This window comes from Saimiri boliviensis, chromosome 19 (assembly GCF_048565385.1).
Source record: "Saimiri boliviensis isolate mSaiBol1 chromosome 19, mSaiBol1.pri, whole genome shotgun sequence".
Lineage (NCBI taxonomy): Eukaryota > Metazoa > Chordata > Mammalia > Primates > Cebidae > Saimiri > Saimiri boliviensis.
Genome location: NC_133467.1, coordinates 10,911,452 through 10,932,894, shown reverse-complemented (window position 1 = coordinate 10,932,894; position 21,443 = coordinate 10,911,452). Strand labels below are relative to the sequence as shown.

General features: G+C 39.3%; 1 protein-coding gene across 2 annotated transcripts in view; it reads left to right on the top strand.

Annotated features, from left to right (window-relative positions):
* Window positions 1-21,443, top strand: part of RGL1 (ral guanine nucleotide dissociation stimulator like 1) — a 279,005-nt gene that overhangs the window by 133,346 nt on the left and 124,216 nt on the right. The gene's annotated exons all lie outside the window — the stretch shown is intronic.

The window sequence follows — 21,443 nt, the reverse complement described above, 5'->3', positions numbered from 1 at the left end:
GTACACAGGAGTGAAAGACATTTCCTTTCCCAGGCCCAAGAAAACAAGGGAGTTATGCTGTTCAGTGGAAACGGAGCCACCAGCAGCTCTTGAAGGCTTGCTCTCTGCTGCTGGTTTATATTCCTCACACTTCAGGGCCTATTGCTAAGTGGGTTTGTCAACATTCCCTCCAAGCACCTCTTTTCTAGCCTTTCCATTGGCCAGCGAGATGGGGCAGAGGTAAGAGTGATCCTGCTGACTTTCTGGATAGCTAGGACATTTTGGTTCTTCGTACTCTCAGGCAAGGACTAGTTCCTCTTACCAAAATCTCTTTTCTGAAGTGAAATAAGTAGAAAAAAATCAAATTCAATTAAAAACCTAGATGAAGCAATTGTTACTCCTCTTTTTTCCACTTCCTCATCCTGTCTAACACACAGTAAACATTTTTTTGCAGAGTCCAATTTCTTCTATGTAGACTGGAATACCTCCCCTTTATCTTGGCTGGCTGAAAATATTATGGATTTCTCTGCTAAGAACCTCTCTTTTTCTTCTCACTTTGGCCACATACCCAGTTACTGTTGAAGACACTAACTTAGAAACCCATTAGAATAGTTATTGAATATTTATTAAGTTTTTTAATACTATGGAGTTTAAGAAACCTAAACTAGGCCCCAATTTTTCTCCCAAGTACCACTCCACTCTGTTAAGCTGTTTCTCTACCCCATCTGGCCCATTTACTGAAGGTTAACCACTGTTAACCATTTCTTGAGATTCTTTACAGAAGAAAAAAATCATGCATATGCTTGAATGTATATACGTACCCATCTCTACGTTTATATATGTGTTACAACATATAAGAGATCATACTGTATATGTTGTTCTATACCTGGCATTTTTCCTTTAATGATGTATCTTAGAAATTTTTTTCTTTCTTTCTCTTTCTTTCTTTCTTTCTTTCTCTTTCTTTCTTTCTTCTTTCCTTTTTTTTTTTTTTTGAGACAGTGTCTTGCTCTGTTGTCCAAGCTGGAGTTCAGTGGCTCGATTTCGGCTCACTGCAACCTCAGTCTCTTGTGCTCAAGCGATTCTGCCTCAGCCTCCTGAGGTGCTGGGACTAAAGGCACGCACCACCACACCTGGCTAATTTTTGTATTTTTAGTAGACATGGGGTTTCATCATATTGGCCAGCTGGTCTCAAACTCCTGACTTCAGGTGATCTGCCTGCCTCGGCCTCCCAAAGTGCTGGGATTACAGGTGTGAGCCACCGAGCCCCGCCAGAAATCTTTTCATATTGGCACACACAAATCCATCTCATCTAACAACTGCATAATAATCCATTACATGGATGTGCCATTTTCATTTAACTAGTCTATATTCTGATGGACAAAATACTGATGTATTTTGAAAACCACAACAAAGTGTGCTCTGAAAAAGGTTATACCCATTTGCACTCTCAAGAGCATAAAAATCAATTTGAATAGATAGAAAAATAATGTTTTCCTAGACTCATGTAGCTGGTTTCTGATTTTATTCTTAAAGTGTTTTCTGTATTCTAGTTTCTGAACATCCGATACATAAATAAGTGATGTTCCTATCTAGCTCTTAAGCTAATCAATAGAATAGCTCTTGTCCCATACCTCACAAGTTGATGTAAGGTGCTTGGCTAGAAAAGGATGTGGGTTCTAACTATGAAGATTGTCCAAAGATGGCACTGTTTCCCCTGATACCTGCCACAAAGATACCAGCACTCCAATTCCAGAAAACATATCCCAGGAAACAGGGTTTTGCTATTCCATCGCCACCCAGACACATGGGATTTTGAGAGGTTATTGCCAACTCTGCTGCCTTCACACAGACCCATCAAATCTGTGAGGCGGGATAGAATCCTTTTTGATGCTTCTAAAGGAAACTCAGTCGCTATAGCTTCATCAGGGAAATGGAGCTCATTACATGGACAGGGAAGCTGGAAGGAATGACTAACCACTTAAAAAGCACTTTAAAGTGTGTTCAATCATAGTTAAATGCTTCTTCATAAAACTTGATTTTTGATGTCTGTTTGGCATCATAGAACTTGCAATGATTGTGTCTTCATAACTCATGGCCTGGGATTTGGCACCATATATTTTTGTGGCTGAACAGGAATATCATAATACACATGAGAGCTGCTCAGATGTCTAATATTACAGAATAATGCAGACAGAATAGATACTGTAGTGGACAGATTATAATTATTTTATTTTTGTTGGTCATGTGCTCTAGCTGCCATGCAGGGATTTGGTGAGATTGCTGTCATATTTCCTAAAGTATTTGGAATTCCTAAGAGGAAAGTTGGAAAATGAGTACAAAATAATGATGCAGTCTCCTTAACTCTCCCAGTCCCATGGGGGTGTAGACACTGTCACAATAAGAGAGCAGTCGGATCTCCGTGTCTAGATCTCAGTGCTGTACAGGGAACAAGAGGCCGAGTATTGTACTGGATGCAGGAATGAACTTTGTCCACCTTAATCATACACAGAAATATCTAGTTCTCTGGCCTGAACCTTTTCCACTGCTACTGAATTTCTAAAAGATAACCAGAGGACGTAGAGTTGCATTCCCAGGATCCTTGAGTTTCCTGTCAGTGGGGAAAGCTGCTGCTTATTTGTGGACTCAGTGGGTGCTGAGAGGAAGAGCTTGAGGGGATTTGAATTTGGGTTACTGCATTTATTCCAGCTCCATTTGGGGGAACTCTCAAACCTTGGGGTGGGGACTGGGGGCTCCAAGACGAATTCAACAAGAGAGAGAGGGAAGGGGAGACAGGAAGAGGTAAGTTCAAACAGACATGCAAAGGGAAGAAAATAAGGAACATATATACAGAGAGTAATATTTAGATTGGCACAAAAGTAATTATGGTTTTTGCATTAAAATTAATAGCAAAAACCACAATTACTTTTGCACCAACCCAATATTATTACTTAAGGACTCACAGAGATTTCCTTAAAGTCCATAGGGACAGGAGCCCTTACCCTCAATGCTTCAGGAGTGATTTCATTAAAGATACCAAGCAGGCATGTGACAATGTGAGCTTGTCCAATAATAATCCTCAATGGACCATTACTCCTTTTATGAAATTGAGCCAAGTCTCTCTTTCCCTCTCCCCCTTTCTTCTCTTTCCCTTTTCCCTAGCTACTTTGCTTTGCTAAGTAATCAGACATGGATCTTATTCCCAAGATATTTATATTCTTAGGTAGATAAGACTTTTAAAATAAGGAGGAATGCAATAAAATCTACAATGGAATCCCAGATAATAAGCCACAGGAGTTCAGAGGAGGGAGATGTAATTTCCAGTTGGAGCAGGGAGGGGATTATGGATTGTCATAGTTTTGAGTTTATTATTTATTATGAATGCCTAAATTAAGTAGGGATGGAATGGGGAAAAGACATCTCCAGGCTGTGGAGTTGTCAGGAATAAATCAGGGAGATCTGCAGTCTTGGGGCAAGAATAGCATACAATGATGAGATTATTCTGAGTGAAATGAAGGGTACATAGGCATATCAAGAAAGAAGTTTCAGGCCAGGTGCAGTGGCTCACACCTGTAATCTCAGCACTTTGGGAAGCCGAGGTGGGCAGATCACAATGTCAAGAGATCAAGACCATCCTGGCCAACATGGTGAAACCCTGTCTCTACTAAAAATATAAAAATTAGCTGGGTGTGGTGGCACGTGCCTATAATCCCAGCTACTCTGGAGGCTGAGGCAGGAGAATTGCTTGAACCCACGAGGCGGAGGTTTCAGTGAGCCAAGATGGCACCACTGCATTCCAGCCTGACGACACAATGAGAGTCCATCACACACACAAAAAAAACCGAAAGAAGTTTCAGTGGTGTGGTGGGGCTCCAATCTGCGGGGCCCTGTATGTTCATTGTGATAGCTTCAGATAATTGTTAGAAATGACCTGGCTTGCTGCCAAATACAGGGCAAACTGGGAGGGACTAGATCTGCCCTCCAGGATTGAGCAGGAACTCTGCAGAAGTCTAGGCTGGCAGACAAGGCATTAGGAGTAGGGCAATAAATGACAAACGGTCACCCAGACAAGTTGGTACTGAGAGGTAGGAGACAAGTCTCAAGGAGGGAAGGTGCTGATACTGGGAAATACAGGAACAGGTGGCACTTAGAAATGTAATCAGGACTAAGGGAGTAAGAAAGTCTGTCAGCAGTTAGCAGGCTCCAGCTGCTATGCTCAGGTTTATGGGCAGAATTCCAAGCTCTGGGAGGAAATAGCAGAATGGAAAGCAAGAAGCTGGGCCTCAGCCCCAGAGGGACCAGGCAGATTTCCAAGCCAGGAGTCAGACCTGGAACATGGGCATCACCAGCAGTAAGAATGGTTCAATACTCCATTCCAGAGTGCTGAGCCCAAGTCTTCTAATGCCTTCTGCTTCAGGTTATGACTGATCTTTGATGCTGGGTTTACAGGTGGGAGCAAAGTGGTCCAGCTGTTTGGGGGGAGGATGCAGATACTGGAGAAGCAGTCGGGGTCCACTGCTGGCTAAAGAGTCTGGGCCTTATTTAGCAGGCAAAAGGAGAACCATGGAAAGATTAAAACAGAGGAATATCTTAATTGGAGCTGTATTTCAGAAAGATCACTTTGATCCTGGTGTGTAAGAGTTAAATGTGTCCTCACCTGTAACAAATTTTGGCCGTTCCCCTTCCTAAACACTGCTCCAGTCTGTTCACTTCTCTCCCTGCCTCCTTCTATTACTGTGGCATAAACTATATGAGTCAAATTAATACAATTAATAAACTAATAAAATATTAATTTCACATGTTTCTTTTCATGTGGCTTCTGGAAAAAGTTAAAATTTATAAGCAGCAGTGCTGCTCTAACCCTTTCTCCATATCGCAGTTAGATCTTTTTCAAATGCAAGTCTTCTCATGTAGCTCTACTGCATGAAATTTCCCCGTAATCTCCAGTGCCCCAGGATAAAGTCCAAATTCCTTAGCGTGGCCCCCACCCTCTTTGTCATCTGGCCTTAACTCATCTCTCAACACTTCCATTGCACTCATCCTTCAGGTGTATCAAACTATTTTTCGTCTAGTGGTGAAGTTCCTTTGTATTCTTTGGCATCCATGTCTTTGCTCATGCCATTCCTTTGCTTGAACTAAACATTTCTCCCCTTTTCCATGTGTTAACTTTTGCCTTCTATTAAGGTCTCAGCTGTAGGCATACCTGACTTCTTGACTGTGGATTAGGGGCCTCTCCTTGATACTGGGGGCCACATCGTGTGCCTGCTCTATTATAGCATTTCTTGTACTATTTGTGAGGTCCTATTATCTCTTTCCTCTATCTAGACTATATTGAAAGCAGGGACTCTATATTGATCCTCATGGCATGCCCAGCACCCAGCACAGTACCTGGGGCACAATAGCTGCCTGCATGATTGTATGAATGAATCAATGGGGCAGACGTCCCAGGTGAAATGAACCCGAACCAGCATAGAGACGTTGGGGATGAAAAAGATGAGACACTCATCAAGAACATAATTTGTGAGTACTTGCAACTATGTAAAATTTACCTCTCATTACTGGTTGAGTATCCTTTATTCAAAATGCTTTTGGCCAGGTAAAGTGCCTTACACCTGTAATCCCAAAACTTTGGGAGACAAGGCGAGAGAATCTCTTAAGGCCAGGAGTTTGAAAGCAGCCTGGGCAACACAGTGTGACCCCATCTCTACAGAAAACTTAGCTGGGCATGGTGGTATGTGTCTGTAGACACAGCTACTTGGGAGGTTAAGGCAGGAGGATTGCTTGAGTCCAGGAGTTCAAGGCTGCAGTGAGCTGTGATTACACTACTCTACTCCAGCTTGGGCAACAGAGCCAGACCCTTTCAATCAGTCGATCGAGAAAATAAAATATGTAAAATGCTTTTGTCTAGGCACAGTGGCTCACACCTGTAATCCCAGCACTTTGAGAGGCCAAGGAAGGAGGATCACTTGATCCCAGAAGTTTGAGACAAGCCTGGGCAACATAGCAAGATCCCATCTCTCATTTTTTTTTTTTTTTTTTTTGAGACGGAGTCTCGCTTTGTTGCTCAGGCTGGAGTACAATGGTACGATCTCAGCTCACTGCAACCTCTGCCTCCTGGGTTCAAGCAATTCTCCTGCCTTAACTTCCTGAGTAGCTGAGATTACAGACACATGCCACCATGCTGGCTAATTTGTGTGTGTGTGTGTGTGTGTATATATATATGTGTGTGTGTGTGTGTGTATATATATATATATATATATATATATATTTCTAGTAGTGATGGGGTTTCACTATGTTAGTCAGGCTGGTCTCGAACTCCTGACCTCGTGATCTGCCTGCCTCGGCCTCCCAAAGTGTTGGGATTACAGGCATGAGCCACTGTGCCCAGCTGCAAGATCCCATCTCTAAAAAAAATAATTAAAAATTAGCCAGGCATGGTGATGTATGCCTGTCATCCTAGTTACTCAGGAGACTGAGGTGGGAAGATTCTTTGAGCCTAGGAATTTGAGGCTACAGTGAACTATGCCACTGAACTCCAACCTAGGTGACAGACTGAAATCCTGTCTCTAAACAAACAACACACACATACACACAAACCAGGAGTGTTTCAAATTTCAGATTTTAAAAGATTTTGGAATATTTGCATCATACCAGTTCAACATCCCTAATCCTAAAATCTGAAATCTAAAATGTTCCAATGAGCATTCCCTTTGAGTGTCACATTGACACTCAAAAAGTTTCAGATTTGTAGCAATTTGGATGTCAGAATAGGGATGCTCAGTCTGTACTAATGAGTAAGAAGAATTCATGCACTTCATTAAATGCCCGAGTCCTAAATAATATTATAAGTAGCAGTGATGTCAACAAACATTCTAAGGGAAAAAAGACATTCTTTTTAATGTATTGTAATACTTGGAGTCAGAAGAGTTGGGTTTGAGACTTTGGTCCAGCATTTATATTGTCTGTAGTCTTGACATTTCAGTTTTTCAGGTCATAAAATGGACATAGTAATACTTCTACATTTGGTACTCATTGTAAGTATTAGGGGAATATATATAGAAGCACCTTGCAAATTGAAAAGTGACAGAAAACACTAGTTATTGCCAATACAAAAGTATTTATGCCTGCGAGTAGGTGATAAACATGCTGTAGTGATTAAATTGTACATAATCCTGACCTGCCCAAATAATGTAAATCTCAAATAAACCATCCTAGCACAGAGGAATGTGGACAATTTACACTTGGTGATGTGACATATTCCATCAATATGACTCATGGAATGAACTAATCAGAGTGAGGAAGAGGTGGCTTGATTGGGCAGCCTCCTTCCCAGTGCCTGGTCTGTGATGGCCTCACATTTGACCTTTAACTTGGGCTCACACTGTTCTCTCTGTTTGGATTGCTCTCTTCTTTACTCCTGCATTGCTTCCCTAAACTCCCAACTGTACCACCTTAAAACTCCACTCACACTTCAAGTCTCCTTCAGGATGCCTTAATGAGGTATGATTTCTTTGTCTGAAGGCTCACAGCATTCAGTACTTGTAAACTTGTTTTTTTTTCCTCTCTCAAGAGAGATCCCAGTATCTAGTCTTCTCTTCCATTTTCTAGTCAAGGATAGCACTAATACCTAAGTATTTCCAAAGTGAGAATTGAAAGAGGCCCTTCCATCCAGCCTGTATTCCTCTCCCCAGACATGTGCCAGACCTGTGCTAGAATGGCTGAATTAAATGGAACTAAGTGTAACATTAGCATTTGAATTTGGAATTTAGGGTCAGGATGGTTCCATAGAAGCTGCTATAGTTTGGATGTTTGTCCCCTCCAAACTTCATGTTGAAATTTGATCCCCAGTATTGGAAGTGAGGCTTAACAGGGGGTGTTTGGGTCATGGGGACAGATCTCTTGTGAATGGCTTAGTGTGATCCTCACTGTAGTGAGTAATTTCTTGCTCTATTAGTTCCCACAAGAGCTGATTGTTAAAAAAAAAAAAAAGAGTCTGGGACCTCCCCATTGTCTCCCTTGCTTCCTCTCTCACCATGTGATCTCTTAGAGCTCCTCTTCATCTTCCACCATGAGTGGAAGCAGCCTGAAGCCCTTGCCAGATGCAGCTGCTGGTGGTGTATCTGCAGAGCCATGAGTCAAATAAGCCTTTCTTCATAAATTACCCATTCTCAGGTATTCCTTTATAGCAACGCAAAATGGACTAAAACAGAAGCCCACGTTCATCTGCTTCCCTTTTACTTCCTGACTTTGTTCATTCTCTTGTTTGTCTCCTCTCCTGTACTAGTCAGGGTTCACTACAGATACAGAAATAATAGGAAATATTTAATCAGTGATTGGCTTACATGATCATGGAGGCTGAGAAGTCACATGATCTGCTGCCTGCAGCCAGCAGTGAAATTCATTCTGAGTCCAGAAGGCCTGTGAATCAAAAGAGCCAGTGATGTAAATCCCAGTCCAAGCACATGAAGAGATGAGATGAGATGTCCCAGCTCAAGCAGTGAGGCGGGAAGAAAAAGGGGCAAATTCCTCCCTCCTCTCCTTCTGTTCTATTCAGTCTCTCAATGGATTAGATGATATCCACTCCTATTAGAGAGGGCAATCTATTTTACTGAGTTTGCTGATGCAAATGCTGATCTAAATCCAGAGACACACCTAGAAACAATGCTTAATCTGGATACTCATTGGCTCAGTCAGTCAAGTTGACACATAAAATTAACCATCACACCTCCCTTACTGTAGATCCAGGACCAGTATGTACAATTCAGTACTTTACACACAGTACATGTTCTGTTGAGGTCACTAAAATAGTTATTTATTTACCTGGCCCTTGACAGAGGATTATTTGAGGGATTATAAGATTACATAAAATAAAACAAAAACATATCTCTTGTTTCCAAGGGACAGACACCATTATACTATTAAGACAAATTCGTGCTCAAGAAGAGGAGGTGCAGTGCTATTCTTATTTAGGAAAAATGTGCAGTATTAGCCTATTTGGCATGTGTGTCAACTAGGGGGCCATATCTAGGATTCGTTTTAATCTGTTACCTCTCTAATTCTCCCATTCTGTCGTCTCTGCCTAGATTGCTGTCTTCCCCTACCCACCCCTTCCTCTACTGCTTCTGATTAACTCTACCTCTTCTTTTGGATCTCATCTTAGAGATTGTTTTCTTTGGGAAGCCTTTCTTGAATTCTATGGGCTTAGCCTGTATACTCTAATAGCAGCTTTATTTCAACATTTATCATATGGTAATGTAAGTGCTTTGTCTGTCTCTCCCTCTAATCCATTAGCACCATGAGGTAGGTGCCTTGTCTGTCATGCTGAAAGTTAGTTCTACCATGTGTAGCACAGTGTCTGGTATATATAGTGGTCACAAAATAAATATTCATTACGTAATAAGTAGGTAAAGGCCAGAACAATTTGGAATCAGAGTACCTCAGAGTAACTCTTGGGATATTATTATAATCAAGGCTTTGGTTAAGTGCCTTTTTTACCTCTACCGATTCTGTTCTATGTAACTGGGCATATTAATTGGAATATAGGTTTGGCTCCTTGTCAGATTTATGCCAGTTTAAACAAGAAAGAATTTTCTTTGTCACAAAACAGTCCAGAGACAGGCAGTCATGGACGGATATGGCAGCTTTGTTCAATGGGATAATATTAGATTGGTTCAAAAGTAATTGCTTTTGCCGTTAAAAGTAATGGCAAAAAATCACAATTACTTTTGCACCAACAAAATAGTCAGAAGCAGGCTTTTTGTTTCTTTTTTTGAGATGGAGTCTCACTCTTGCCCAGTCTGGGGTACAGTGGTACAATCTCTGCTCACTGCAACCTTCACATCCCAGGTTTAAGGGATTCTCCTGCCTCAGCCTCCTGAGTACCTGGGATTACAAGCAAACGCCACCACGCCCGGCTAATTTGTGTGTGTGTGTGTGTGTGTGTGTGTGTGTGTGTGTGTGTGTATTTTTTGGTAGAGATGGGGTTTCACTATGTTGGCCATGGCTGGTCTTGAACTCCTGATCTCAAGTGATACATCTACCTCCTTCTTCCAAAGTGTTGGGATTACAGGCATGAGCCACTGTGCCCAGCTCCAGGCTTTTTCTATCTTGACACTCCAGCATTCTATGGTGATGCCCTCATTCCCATGGTTCAGATCCATGACATGATCCCAGGAGACCCACTTTTGTCCCAGAATCCTTGGAACCTACACCCAAAGCCAATTTGATTTCTTTTGGATACTTGAACTGATTTGAGGACCTTCTGGACCCTGTAAGGCAGCTTGAGTCTGGTATGGATTTATAGAATTAATCGAATTGAACAATTTCTCACTGCTTGTCTAATGCACACCTTACCCTCAAGCCTTCTCAAGTGGGAAAGACTGGTAACTCAGCCTTAGTTGAGTATGTATGATAAGAATGCCAGCTGGTTCTTATGCCAAGGTCAAGCAGCCTTCAACCAGGGTGGTATGGTTGACTGAGGCACAGGATACACTAAGTTAACAGAAGGGCATTCTAGCAAGTTATAAAAGAGAATTTGCTTTGAACAATATTAACTGTATTACCTATTTAGCTACAAGGAAAAGTATATTACTTACTTGGCTATCAGGTTGCCACCAAATACTATTGTACCATTTTTTATTTACAATGCCTTTCCGTTGGCTTTGTGTTGTTCTGGAAATAAGTCATTAATTCTTATGACAAAAGTTTGAAATGAAGGCCAGCCCACTCTATCAGTTCTTCCCTCCCACGATATATATACACACAGACAACACATACATGTGTGTATACACACATACACACACACACACACACACACACACACACGAGTCTCTGGAGGGAAGGATGAAGAGAGAGGAAAATGGGAGAAGAATCAGGGTAGGGGTGAGAGCCGAGTGCAGCTTTCTAGAGCATTAGTTATTCACTCATCTAGTTACTTTGGTTTGAATAAACCAAAGTAACTACTCTTGCCCTTCCCCTTTCCCAAACTAATCATTTTCATTCTGTAGACTTCACTTCATGTCTTAGACAAAACAGGATCAGTGTGGGTCATTATGAGTTGATTCTGCCAGTTTAATAGGAAAATAACAGAAACCAAAGATCTGTCTAAATTCGTTCTTGGCAAAGGCAATATATGAGATATTTTCTGATTTTTAAAAGAGACATTATCTAATTGATATGCAATCCACAATGGACTTTCTAAAGTGGTAAAATTCACTTTTCTTTGTGTTTTGATATGTCTCTGCATGAGTAGTTATATTTGTAGAATTTTGGTTAATTTTTGTTCCAATTATATTTCCATTATATATGTTTTTCTTTTCTTTCCACCTTCTCAAAAGTTTTCCTTTAAAGAAGAAACTTTCCATTCTTGGTTTCATCCAAAAGACAAATATTTCTGGGAAAACACTGTGTTTAAGCTATTCAGCAATTCTAATGTTATGTAACTGACCACACTAAGACTTTCAATTAACTTTGGTTAGGTTTTATTGAAGAGTGTCATAGGACATAATAACTGGTGATAATTTTTTTAAACTTTTGTATGTTTTTAAACAGGGTAAGCTCTCTTAAAATATATGCAGCATCTTTTGATAAGGGTAGAAAGTAAATCTCCTGTCTGAAGTATTCTAAAGTCCATTGACTATATTCCAAGATTGATGCTAATGTGTCCGACACTGAGGCATTAATTTTCATAGCTCAGATTCTTTCTCTTCTTTCCCTTTTGCCTGTTTCTCTGATTATTTTTGTTTTTCCTTCTTCAATGGTGGGTGCATCTTGAGACTCTTTTTAGACTGCTTCTCTTCCACTAAAGGAAGAATCATGTGAATTCATGGTTTCAAATAATTTCCAATGTATGTACTATCTTACAAATCACTTTCTTCATTTTTAGTCTTATCTCTCCTTTCTATCACTCTTCACTATATCTAATTTCTTTATCCCCAAAACTGAGCTGATATTTTTTTCTCAAAGCCTTATACCTTCTCATTTTCTCTTAATTTTCATGTCCCCACCACAGTCCTGGTGTTCTAGTCTTAAAATTTTGTAGTTTTGTGGGGTTTTTTGTTTGTTTGTTTTGCTTTACTCTCTCATTTACTTGCAACATGCTGCCTATTATCAAGTTGCGACATTTATTTTTCCTAAATATCACTCAGATTCATTTATTTATTTCAAAACCCTTATATTGCTTCACTTAGCCTAGGTGTTAATTACTTGGTGTGTACATTACTGTATTATCCTCCCCATGTCCGTTCTCCAGTCTAAGCTAACCTGTGGATAAGAATCAGAATCATCTCATTCACAGATGAGGATACTGATTCCCACCACTTTCATTCAACATAGTAGTGGAAGTCCTAGCCAGAACAATCAGGCAAGAGAAAGAAGTAAAAAGAACCAAACTGGAAAAGAGGAAGTCCTATTCTGCCTCTTTGCATACAATATGATCTTATATATGATCTTATAAACCTAAGGACTCCGCAACATGATCCTATAAACCTAGGGACTCCACAAAAAAAGAATTCATAGAACTGATAAGGGAATTCAGTAAAGTTTCACGATACAAAATCAATATGCAAAAATCAGTAGTGTCTCTATATGCCAATAATGAACCAGCTGAAAAAGAAATAAAGAAAGCAATCCCATTTATGATAGCTGCAAAAATATCCAGGAATAAACTTATTGAAGGAGGTGGAAGATCTCTACAATAAAACTTGTAAAACCCTGATACAGGAATTGAAGAGGACACAAACAAATGAAAGACATTTCATGCTCATGTATTGGAAGAATTAATATTGTTAAAATAATCATACTACCCAAAGCAATCTAAAGATTCAATGTAATCCCTACCAAAAAACCAATGACATTCTTCACGGAAATAGAAAAAACAGTCCTAAAATTTGTATGTAACAAAAGAGCCAGAGTAGCCAAAGCAAAAAGAACAAAGCTGGAGGCCTTAAAGTGCCTGACTTTAAATTGTATTATAAAGCTATAGTAACCAAAGCAGCATGGTAATGGTTTAAAAACAGATATATACACCAATGGGATAGAATAGAGAAACCAGAAATAAATCCATGTATCTATAGCCAACTGGCTTTTAACAAAAGCACCAAGAACGTAGATTGGGAAAAGGATGCTCTCTTCAATAATGGTGCCGTGAAAACTGGTTGTTCATATGCAGAAGAATAAAACTAGACCCCATCTCTCACCATATATAAAAACCGATTTCAAATGGATTAAAGACTTAAATGTAAATAAAACTACTAGAAATGCTTTAGGACCTTAGTCTGTGCAAAGATTTTATGGCTAAGACTTCAAAAGCACAGGCAACAGAAACAAAAATAGGTAAGTAGGACTATATTAAACTAAAAACCTTCTGTATAGCAAAGAAAACAATCCACAAAGTGAAGAGACAGTCTGTAGAATGTGAGAAAGTATTTGCAAACTATTCGTCCAACAAGGTATTAATATCCAGAATATATAAGGAACTTAAACAATTCAACGGGAAAACAAAAAAACCAAAAAACAAAAAACAATCCCATTGAAAAGTGGGCAAAGGATCTGAATAGACATTTCTCAAAAGGAGACATACAAATCACCAACAGGTATATTAAAAAAATGCTCATCATTAATCATCAGGGAAAGACAAAAAAGAATGGCTAATGTCAAAAAGACAAAAAATAACAAATGCTGGAGAGGATGCAGAGGAAAAGAATCTCTAATACACTGAAATGGAAGTGTAAATTAGTATAGCCATTATGGAAAACAGTATGGATTTTGTTAATTAAAAAAAAAAAAAAACTGAAAAAAGAACTACCACGTGATCCAGCAATGTCACTACTGGGTATTTATCCATTCAAAGGAAAAGACATCAGGATATCAAAGGAAATTTGTATATCAAAGGGCTTCCTGTAGCTCCATGTATATTTCAGCACCATTCATAATAGCCATGATATAGAATCAACCTAAGTGTACATTAGTGGGTGAATGGGTAAAGAAAATGTGTTCTCACACACATACACACAGACACACACACAGACACACACACACACACACACACACACACGAATACTATTCAGACATAAAAAATGAAATTCTGTTATTTGCAACAATGTTGCTGGAACTAGAGGTCAGTATGTTGAATGAAATGAGCCAGGCACAGAAAGACAAATATTGCATGTTCTCACTCATGTGGGAGCTAAAAAAATGTTAATCTCATGAAAGAGAGTAAAATGATGATTACCAGAGAGGCTGGAAAAGGTGAAGGGGAATGAAAAAGAGGTTGGTTAATGGGTGCAAATGTATAGTTGGAAGGAATAAGTTCTAGTGTTTGATAACACAGCAGGGTAATTATAGTTAACAGTAATTTATCGTATATTTCAAAATGACTAAAAGATTATTTGAAACGTTCCCAACACAAATAAATGTTTAATGGTTGAAATGATGGAATCCTAATTACCCTGATTTGTTCACTGCACATTGTATGCACATTCTATCAAACCATCCAATGTACCTTATATATATGTATCAATAAAAAGAGTCCTCTTGTTCACACTGTTCATTTATCTTTTAAGAAAAAATTTTAAAAATCTATCAACTTTATTCACACCTCATTTACCTGAACTCTGTGGTCCACTTCTCCAAACAAATATAATCTCTTTTCATCTCCTTTGAACATGCCATTTGGAAGACTCCTCTTTATTCCTCCCAACATATATTTCTCTATTTCTTCAAAGGTAGTGGTTAACACAGCCTTAAAAGCTGAAATTACCTGGCCCTTTAAGAGTGAGAACCACCTGACTTACTTTCTCAGTGTCTCAGGGCCACATTGTTAGTCTGCCCTGTGTACTTAATCTGTACTTGCTGATGTGTGGCTTTGTAACATCATGTAGTCATTTTGTTTATGCCTTTTATCTGCTTTTAGGGTACAAGCAACATTAAGGTAGAGCCAATGTCTAAGATTTATTTATGTCATTCAATTATAATTACTAAGCACTTGCTGATTTTTTTTTTTTTAAGGCAGAGTCTTGCTGTGTTGTCCAGGCTGGTATTCAAATTCTGGGCTCAATTGGTCGTCCTGCCTCAGCCTCCCAAATTGCTGGGATTACAGGCATGAGCCACCATGCCCAGCCACATTTACTGAATTTAGAGCATGGTATCTATCTATATCAAATCTATATCAAATTATTTATTGAGCATATGCTATGTGCTAGGCATGGTCATGAGAAAAAGCTGACATTACCCATGCCTTGAAAGAGTTTATAGTCTGATGGGAGAAACGGGAGAAACATTTATCAAATAATCATACAATTAAGTGTAACATTACAACTGTGGTAGAGCTACAAAGAGAGGAGTATGGTACCATGAGAGAGCACATAATAGGGGTATTTATCTGAGGTTGGAGAGAACAGAGAAGGATGTCCCAAAGATGGAGAACCACATGAGCAAAGGCTCTGTGAAGGGAGGGAGCCAGGTGTGTTCAAGACATTGAAAGAAGACTTGGGTGGCTGGAGCCAGAGAGCATAGGTAGAGGAGTGGAGGGAAGCTGGAGAAGTAGGCAGGGGCCAACCTGAGCAAGGCCCCATGGCATATGAAAAGGCTTTTTTTCTCAGCAATGCGGAGCTCCTGGAGGGATTTAAGAAAAGGAAAGGACAGTATGGGGTTTTGAAGAGATCACTGTGATCGCTGTGTGGAGGATAAATTGAAGTGGGCAAGAAAATCAAGCATGGTGTTTTTCTATGTTGTGTAGCAACTCATTGTTGCTCACTGACTGGACAGTTTGTGGGGCTTATAGCTCTTGCTGTGATCTCTGTATCATGATGTTTGGCTTCAAGCTAAAAAATCTTGAGCTACTCAAAATATGGGCCTAATTTTTAACATAGCTTCCTAAGCTTTTGCAATTCATTGACCTAACGTGTAGTTGTAATAGATAATGATAATGATGTTATCTAGTATCTAGAGTCTAGTATCTAGCATCTAGATAATAGAAAACATTAGGTATGTTGCTGGATACTATGGGAAAGGCATGATGTGTATTATCTCAATTAATTCCTACTATAAGCCAATGAGGAAGGTATTTGTATCCCTATTATTGTTATTATTTTTTGAGATGGAGTCTCACTCTGTTGCCAGGCTGGAGTGCTGTGGTGCGATCTTGGCTCACTGCAACCTCCACCTCCTGGGTTCAAATGATTCTCCTGCCTCAGCCTCCCTCCAGAGTAGCTGGGACTACTGGTGGGCACCACCACCACCTCCATCTGTTTTTTGTATTTTTGGTAAAGGTGGGGTTTCACCTTGTTGCCCCGAATGGTCTTGAAATCTTGGCTTCAGGTGATCTGTCCACTTCAGCCTCCCAAAATGCTGGTATTACAGGCATGAGCCACTGTGCCCAGCCTGTATCCCTATTCTCTTAAAAATAGGCTTAGAGGGGTTAAAGACCTTGCCTCAGAGAGAAGTGGTGGGTTTAGGACTTAAGTCTAGTTGTCTCTAACTGCAGAGCCTTCAATCTTAGCTACTTTGTTATAGAAGTTCTAGTTTATCTTGGTTTCCAGTACCATTTCAATAGCACTATTATGAAAAAGGAGATTCCTTCAGTCCCACAAAAAGATATCATTTGGCTAATTGCCCAGTAACTCCTTCCTCAGTCTTGGTCAAAGCCTCCATGGCATCAGGTCACCCATCTCCCATTCTGCAGATGTTTTATTATATATCACACAACCTGGCATTATTTCTGAGCTGGTGGTTATATGTTTTGATCTTTGCAACCATGTGAACAAAATTCTACCTGGCTGTTCTTTTTTCTTTTACAGAAATCTATAATTAGATGAGGTAATAATGCTCATTAGCCCAAGTTACAAATAGTATTTCAGTATCCAGCTTCCTCCTCAGGAGAGCATCATCAACAATTAAGAATAATTGCCAACAATTGGTGCACTACTGGTTGAAAAATGTTTGCCATCATGGAGCTCTCTGCCTTTGGCCTGCCGTCTGTTGAGTGCTATTTGTTTATGTTTCTTCTGTCTTCATTTTCTATACCCTAGGGCAGCCTCTTCTTTAGTGGTAATACATCTGCCTAAAGTGGGCTTGTAATTTGCTTGCCTAAATATAAAAATCTAGTAACAGAGCATTGAGGATTTTTAACTCATACCTGATAGTATATCTGTGACAACTAATAAAATCAGCTTGGTCCCTCAGAAAATGGAAGCAATTGCCTACTGGTTATGGAGTCTTCAGAGGACTAGTCATCTTTAACCAAACATGCCTGGCTCTTTACCCTTAGCAAAGCGAGGTTGAAAGTTCAAGCAAAAAGCAGGTGAAACCCCAGTTATCATAGCTAGAAACAACCATAGCAGGATGCCCAGGTTAGAGTGGAAAGCTGAACATGGCAAGTTGATTGGTAAGCAACGCAGCCTGCAAACCTGAAGAATAGGGAGAGGCATTTCATATGGATATTAGAAGAATTAAATAGCTTGTGTTTTGACAATGCTTTCATATTGTTGGAGGAAGGAATCAAGAAGGACCAAATTTATTTGCTTAGGTCCTCCTCCAAAATTTTTATGGATCTATAATGTTTATTATAGTTTATGAGTAAAATATTGCAAAAGGGTGATTATCAGTTTTATTCAAAAGTCCACTACCAGTGAGTGGGAGAAGATTCACATTAGTCTGCTTAGATAGTAGTTATAGGTAAGTAGAGGCAATTGGTACTCAGTAGTACTAAGGTGTGGAATGGAAATCCTGCCCTCTCATTTATTTTTCTTGGCATGGTTATTATTATTATTATTATCATTGCTGTCTCTGGACTGCTTTCCTGAGTGTAGGACTGGGCATAGGACAGTAGGGCGAGCTGAGAGTAGGACATTATAGTGCAGCGTTGAGATTGAGGGTGACAAAGTCAAGGCCTTTACATTTCTTACCATTTTATGTTGATATTGCCATCTTCAAGGCCAGTTTTTTTTTAAACAACTTTATTGAAGTATGACTGAGATATAAAATGCTGTACCTATTTAATGTATACAACTTGATGAGTTTGGGGATAAGTATACTCCCATGAAACCACCATCACCATCCAAGCAACAGACATATTCATCACTTCCCAAAGGTTCCTCCTTTATTATTATTATTATCATATTCTTATTTGTGTGTATGTGTGTGTGTGTGTGTGTGTGTGTGTGTGTGAAGAACACTTAACACAAAATCTACCCTCTCAGTATATTTTGAGTATATAATACAGTACTGGTAGCTATTAGGCACTGTGTTGTAGACCTGTGGTAGATCTCTAGAAGGTATTCATCTTGTATAATTGAAACTTTGTACCCTTTGACTGTAACCACCACATTTCTCCCAACCCCTCACCCTGCCATCACCATTCTACTCCGCTTCTATGAGTTCAACTGTTTTAGATTCCACATATGAGACCATACAGTATTTGTCTTTCTGTGTTTGGTTTATTTCAGGTCCATTTATGTAGCCACAGATGACAGGATTTCCTCCTTTTTTAATGGTTGAATAATACTCCATTGTATCCATAATATTTTGACTATTGTGAATAATGCTGTAGTCAGTACAGGAGTGCAGATTTAAATTCTTTTGAATATATACTCGGAACTGGGATTGCTGGATCATATGGTAGTTCTAGTTTTAACTTTTTAGGAATCACCATACTGTTTTCCATAGTGGCTGTACCAATTTACTTCCCCAACAGTGTACCAGCGTTCCCTTTTGTCTGCATCCTCACCAACACTTGTCGTTTGTTTTTTGATAACAGCCATCCCCACAGGTATGAGGTGATATCTCATTGTGGTTTTGTTGCCTTTTCCTGATGTTTAGTGATACTAAGTATCTTTTCATACACCTGTCGGTCATTTGTAGGTCTTCTTTGGAACACTGTTCCGGTCCTCTGTTCCATTTGTTAAGTCAGGTTGGCTAGTTTGCTGTTGAGTTGTATGCATTCCTTATATATTTTGGATATTAACCACTTATCAGATATATCATTTGTGAGACAAGTTTTTTTATTACATACTTATGTCCAAGTACATGTCTATTCTATTTGCACTGTCCTTTTCTGTTATGCAGTGTAATCTCTTACCCAGGCAAAAGTATAAAGAACACTCAGATTACAAACCAAAAGCAGTAAACAAATACAAAATTACATTAAAGGAAAATGGTGTGAGAGTAGGGAGAAGATATACATTTTTATTCAATGCCTCTTAGGTGGCAAGCACTCTATCAGATACTTTATGTAGTATATCTCATTTAATCCTCATGATAAGCATGACAAGAGACAAATGAGGAAAATAAGGCTGTGAGAAGTGAGGGTCAGACTCCTGGTTGGCAAGTGATCTACAGCTGGAATTTAAACTCATATGCCAAATATCCCATTATTTACCTAGACACATAAATATCACTCCATGTCATCCTACGTAAGTACAGTCTGTCATAATTTTTGTATTTTTTACTTCATCTTGCAGACAAAGAGGTAGAATAAAATGTAGAAAAATGTGGTGTCATGGAGACCAATGAATACATAAATAAATGAATGAATGGGGTATATATATTATATACTTCCATTTCTAGATAGACTCTTTTAAAGAATTGGCACACCAGCTGCTTGCATTTGCTCTTTATTTATTGGCTCTGGTAAAACTGTAAAGCAAGAAAAATTTTTCCTCCCTAGTTTGCTGCTCTTCCATACCTCTTTCCTCTTAAATACTAAAATTTTTCTGTTGTTACTGTCAGTGCCCACCAAATATGCAAAAGAAAAATTAATGTGTTTCTATATACTAACAACAAATGATCTAAAAAATGAAATTTACTAATCTATCCCATTTACAATAGTATCACAAAGAATAGAGTACCTTGGAATAAACGGAACCAAAGAGATGCAAGTCTTGCTCTCTAAGAACTATAAAACATTCCTGATCTCCTTTTAACAAAACTTGACCTATCCTCTCAGGACTCTGTTAGGTCAAGGGAAGGCGAATGTGGTAAATAAACATTAACTGAGTTATAAATGGCTTACTGGTTTGTCTGCTCACATATTGAGCAGGAATACTTTAACCCAAAGGTATAGGTAGTAAGGTAATACGGACTGAACTGCCTACTGATGAAATATTTTTAAAGGAACATAAAAAAATTTGTAGACCACAACACATTATCAGATGGAAATACAAATATTCTTGGAAAACTTCTCTGAAATGTTAAAGTAATTCCATGAGAAGACATCATTTCAGATTTCCTAGTATTGCATACATAACATATTTTTCCGTGAGTATGGATAAATACGATTTGGGAGAAAGTACAGTAAGGAGGCAGTGGAACTTTTTTGGATTATTTACCATGTGCTTATGATTTGCATGCATTATTTCATTTGATCCTCTTTCAAACTCTTTCAGGTAGATGTTTGTCCCATTTTACAGATGAGGAAATTAAGGCTCAGGGTAGTAGCATTCAGGTTCCCTCACTGCAAACCTGGTTGTGAAGCTGGATCCATTTGCCCTGAAGCCAGTTCTTTTCCCTTTTTGGCCAGCCAGGGAATTGGTGGAGTACAGAGAAGGGTGAGTAGACCTGAAACCTGAGTGGGGCCTTGTGAATTATAAGCTGCTCTGCCCAGGAAGGTTTCCTGGGAGAGTGAGGTTGAAGAAACTGCTTAATATCCCTGAAACGGAAACGTTTCAGTTATTGCCAAATGTACAGTCAAAAATCAGGTTAAAGTAGTGGTGAAATTAATCTTATAGGTTGCTTAATTGCTCTCAGCTGCGTTTTGTTGTCTCCAAGATCACCTAAGAAGTCCTCCAGCGGTGGTCCTGGGGTCCTGAAGATGGCTTAACAAGCAGGGAGGTAGGGCCTCCACACGATTTTCCTGTGGTTCCCGGCGACATTCTGTCCTGATCATCACAGGAGTTAGTCTATTGTTTTTTGTTTGTTTTTTAAATTATAGAACAACTGCTTCAGCTTGCTAAAAGGCTGTCTCCTCTCTATGTAGTCACCATGCCCTGTAGGTTCTGGTTATATGAGGATAACCTGGCTGAGCGACTTGAAGATGTTCTTAAGTGTCCACAGATCCTTTTGTTTTTCCTTAATGTGCCCTTGCTGTCATTTATTCTGTCCTCCTGGAAACATCGGTACACTTGATCTTCTAAATGTTCAGCTCATGATATATTTACTATTAACTGAAGCCCAGGCTTATGTTTTAGTATGGCAATTAGTGGGAGACCTATTTTTTTAATTGAAGGTGATTAAATTCATTTGGGGTGAATAGTATGAAAGACATGAGCCCTAAAGGTGTTTGCAATTGGCATGGAATTCTGGCAGGTGCCAAGCTTAACTACATTATCATCTGGTATCTCTTGCTGTTGACTTATTAAAACTGGATCTAAAAAATGTAATACTCTTTTATCCCTATAGCAGATCTTTCCATTATGATAAAATTCCTGCTGGTAGTCTTCTGATGAGGAGCTTTTACCTGTGGCTGTGAT